Source organism: Sorex araneus, chromosome 5, assembly GCF_027595985.1.
Source record: "Sorex araneus isolate mSorAra2 chromosome 5, mSorAra2.pri, whole genome shotgun sequence".
In the NCBI taxonomy this organism is placed as follows: Eukaryota; Metazoa; Chordata; class Mammalia; order Eulipotyphla; family Soricidae; genus Sorex; species Sorex araneus.
The window spans coordinates 99766519-99771450 of NC_073306.1; the positions used below are offsets into that span (position 1 = coordinate 99766519).

Consider the following 4932-nt stretch of genomic DNA (forward strand, 5'->3'; position numbering starts at 1 on the left):
TGGCAGAAAAAGGATGAGGAAGAGTCAAGGGATTCTGAATAGCAAGGGTACCACTTGTTCTGCCTCTGTGGGAGTCTCTACTGGCAGCAGAACATTTTGTGTCTTCTATTAACTTGGCTCAGGATAGATCAACTGCAGCACTGTGACTCTGCCCCCATATGATGCTTTTGCTATACAGAAGGGCACCCTAGGGAGAAAAGGGTAGGTGGATGAACAAAATTATTTTCTTATTCTTTTAAATTTTACTTTTAGAACAAAGTAAATTCATAAATCTTTCTTCTCATGAAAGGAAGAGGACATTTTGGGATGCACTTGAAGCACTTTAGTATCTACTTCCTTGGAAATATCTGTGGTTACATATCCCCACAATGTAGCATGCATTATTCTAAGATAAAAAAAAAGATGGAAAATAAATCATTTAACAGAATCTATGTATGTACTTTCGATTGCTCGAAGCTTTATAATAAACTTAAATCTCAAAAGTAATATAGGTAATATCTAAGGACTGAGAACACTATACTCATTATAGAAACTTGGCAAACCATTCTGAAACAACGCAAAATTTCTTTGGAAGTCTGTGCATGAAATTATCTTCTCCTCCTTTCCTGGCTGGCCTCCCTGGGTTAATGAAGCAGCCACAGGAAGAAGCCTGTGAGGTTTGTGGCAGTCTTTCAATTTGGAGCTATCAGTAGCCACAGAGAGTAACAGTATTGCAGCTGGGGCTCCTTCTTGGAGTAGTTAGAGCCCAAATAATTTTCATTCGCTTCCTTACACAAAGGTATTTTGGAAGCTGTAACTGGGACATTTCAATATTACATTTACAGGAACCTTAAAAAAAGTTGGAGAGTTTGATTGAGGAAATAAAGGAAGCAAGAAAAAAAGAGAATCTAATTCTGTTTCTAGTGTCAATCTGCCACCTGGGTAGAATATTGAGCGGGGGGAAATGATGAAGAGTGTAGATTTGGGCCAGCGCAATTGGGAAGTCAATTATTTTGTTCCATATGGCTTCATCAGGGAAGGAAGAAGATGAGCTACATAAGAAGTTACAGAAGAAGCATATTTTTGATGAAGCAATGTGCAAAAGCAGTGGCAACCATCAAGAGATGGTGCCCATCTTTATTATGATACTTTTAATTTTTATGTTTTAGTTAAGTAAAATAGTTTTATTGAAAGATACTTAGAAAGCTATGAAAGGAGAGAAAGCAAAAGAGATGTGTTCAAGAAAGAACATGGGCATATAAGGAATATAGGGAAAAAACTGGATAATTTTTCCCCATTATTATATTACTTTTATTATGTGTTCTATTATAATAATATAAGGCTAAAGTTGTAATATATTTAATGTTTTCACTAATTAGGTTATTTTTGTCCTCACTCAAAAAGCGTCCTGACTTTAGTTACTCTAAAATTAAAAAAAAATCGGGGCGTTTGCCTTGCACGTGGCCGACCTGGGTTCGATTTCCAGCATCCCCATGTAGTCCCCCGAGCACCACCAGGAGTAATTCCTGAGTGCAGAGTAAGGAGTAACCCCTGTGCATCGCCGGGTATGACCCCCAAAAAAAGCAAAATAATAATAATAATAATAAATTATTGAATAAAATTTTAACAGATAGTCATGCTTCAAAAAAGAAGAATATATATATATAATGTGATATAAGAGGAAAAATCTGGAGATATTAGTAAGTATAATTTTATTGGGGATATGTTTTAAGCTTTAAAGGAACAAAATCATTGGCTATTTTATTCTTTTATTTGTTTATTTTTTTTACAAGGTGTTCATGATTGGGTTTAAGTCATACAATGTTCCAACTTTTCAAGAAAAAACAACCAACCCCATTCAAAAAATGGGGAGAAGAAATTAACAGCAACTTCCTCAAAGAAGAAATTCAAGTGGCCAAAAGACACATGAAAAAATTCTCTACATTATGAATTACCCAGGAGCTGTAAATCTAAACAACAATGAGATATCATCTCACACCACAGAGACTGGCAAACATCCAAATGAACAAGAACAACCAGTGCTGGCACAGATGAAGGGAGGAAGAGACCCTCATTCATTGCTGGTGGGAATGCTGACTGGTCCAGTCTTTTTGGAAAATAATATGGACATTGCTCAGAAAACTAGAAATTGAGCTCCCATTTGACCCAACAATACCACTTCCATGTACATACCTTGGGGATCCAAAAACACAAAGCAGAAACACCATCTGTACTTCTATCTTCATTGTAGCACTATTCATAATAGCTAGAATCTGGTGCCCATCTTTTGAACAAGGCCATAGGCAAAAGCAGATGGCATTTCAACTTCTATTCTTGGTGAAACAGTACTCATCATGTCAAACTTTAAGTGCTTTCAAGTTAGTCAACAACTTCATCACTGTATCACTGTCATCCATTGGCTCATCGATTTGCTCGAGCAGGCACCAGTAACATCTCCATTGAGACTTATTGTTACTGTTTTGGCATGTTGAATACACCACAGGTAGCTTACCAGGCTGTGCCTTGTGGGTGGGATACTCTAGGTAGCTTGCGGGCTCTCCGAGAGGGATGGAGAAATTGAACACGGGTTGGCAGTGTGCAAGGCAAACGCCCTACCCGCTGTGCTATCACTACTCACTAAAACATTATTTCTTCCTATGAGTGGGATTTTGACTAAATAAAGCCTATAGATAGGTAATAATCATAGGACATTATCATAGAACATTAGAATGCTCTGTTAAATGTTTAAGTGGATACTTCAAATTAACAGCTACTTCTTTGCCAGAAGTAGCAAAAAATGGGTGTTTTTTTCTGTATAAACTCAACAAAGCTATCAACAATATGTTTTCATATGTTTTCTCAGAAGGTATTATTACTTTTTGAATGTACAAATGCCTTTTTATTAAAAAATACAAAATAAATTATCTGTAGGCATGGACAATAACAGCAGTAAACCATTATATGCTGTCAATGGAAACCAGTAACTGATGATATAGTGATTTTCTTAAAACATAATCCAGCCTTTCCTTCAGTTTTTTCCTTCAAATGACTTCTCTGAAGTTATAGATGAGAAGCATCTGTCTTGAGCTTTTTCTCATAGTTAATTAATAATGGCATAACACTATGCTATGAATTAGAATATGACACCTTGCATGCCTCTTCCTATTCTAGCAATGCCAGGGTCCTTTGCTTCTTTAGGAATTTGAGTAACTACAACTTCTGCTGTAGTTAACAGAGAGGCTGCTTAGCAGCATCCAGTAAAGCAGTTCTTACAACCTTTATTGGATCAATGATTCCTTTTCCCACCATATTCACAAAATCTCCAGCCATAGCATCATAACCAATTTCTGAGGAACTTTGTAAAATCTTCTCAACAATCAATGCACCTTCGACACTTGAGGTCTTAGGAATGGTCATGGCAGAAATCTTGAGTGTTCACTTAATAATTTCAATGCCAATTTTCTGATCTTCATTAGCAGGCATTAATGAGGCGAGAACTGGAATGTTTCAAAGCAGAGCACAAACTCCTCCCAGAACAATACCTTCTTCAAAAGCAGCTCACTGTAGTGTTGAGGGCATCTGTAACTCTTTCTTTTCATTTGCTTCAACATCACTTGTCCCACCCACCTTTAGCACAGCCACACCATCTGAGAGTTTTGCCTAGTATTCATTCAGTTTCCCATTTTCACATTCACTAGTTGTGATATCTAACTGCTTGAGGACTTATTAAATACATTTTTCAGTTTAAGCCTTGTTACGCTTTCCTTCAATAGCTTGGCGTCATCTTTAGTTACAATGACCTCTCCAACTTTTTTTTTCCAATTTGAAAGCAGTCATTTATTAACTGACCAGATTATAAAAATACGGTAGATACCTTAGTTCATCCGTCTAATCAGCCGGTTGATCTGGTCTTCTCTGTTTCCAGCATCTCCGCCTTCTACAAAATGGGTGGTCTTTTTCTTCATCCCACCCCGGGGAGAAGATAATTTGAAGGGCCAGAGGAAGTCGTTTGCCTCTTTGAAGCGTTTTCCAACAGTATAGATCTCATGAATCAGATCCTCCATGCAGACAATGCCGTATTTACCCAGAGTTCACGCTATCAGAGCATTATCCATTAGAGCAATTCGCTTCTTGTGGATTTTGCCATAACCACGCTTGTAGATCAATTCATTTACTGACTTCAGTTTGGGTACCCCCATGAAATATAGGGTTCCACGATCCTCAGCATGTTAATCGAAGCCTTGTTGAGTTTAACAAAGGTACCATTGAAGATCTGGCGAAGGCAGAGAACCTGTAGCACCTCTCGGACCTTGGGGCTCACACCATTGATACCTCTGATTCTGATGACGAAAGCCAATTTGGATTCCGCAGGAACGTAAAAGTTGCCAGCTTTTCTCGCCATCCTAGCCATGCGAATCTCTGTCCTGTACATTTGCCTATACTCCTTGTGATAATGCTTAGCTTTCTCATAGATCAACTTCCTCCTCGCCTTTCGAAGCATCTTCTGAGCAAACTTCTTTCTCAGGTACTTGATCTTCAGCTCTGCGAAATTCTTTCGCTTTTTCTTCAGGGTTTCTGGCACATCAGGAAGCTTCTTTTTCCTCCCTGCGGTTGCTGCTGCTGGCTTAGTAGGGACCTTCTTTTTCTTCTCTTCTGCGCCCTCCATGGTTCCAGTCGGAAAAGAGGAAGCTCCTCTCCAACTGTTTTTATGTGGCTTTTTCTTTTCCATGTGGCTGAACAGACTAAAGACTTAGACTTAATCCTTCTCCAAATACAGCACCATCTGTGGCAATAACCATGTCTTTAAATTGGTTGCTCATATTGTCACCTGGAGTTTTGACTAAAAGTTTTTGTGGGGGTATCCCCAAGAGATACTCAGGGGTCTCTGGGGGCAATCCCATCAGTACTCAGTCAACAAGGCAGTGGTTCTGTGCTAGGATCTGAGGATATGGT

At 38.6% G+C, this 4932-nt stretch overlaps 1 pseudogene; it reads right to left on the reverse strand.

Annotated features, from left to right (window-relative positions):
* Positions 1–3854: 3854 nt before the first annotated feature.
* Positions 3855–4647, reverse strand: LOC129404868 (60S ribosomal protein L7-like; annotated as a pseudogene).
* Positions 4648–4932: the final 285 nt, after the last annotated feature.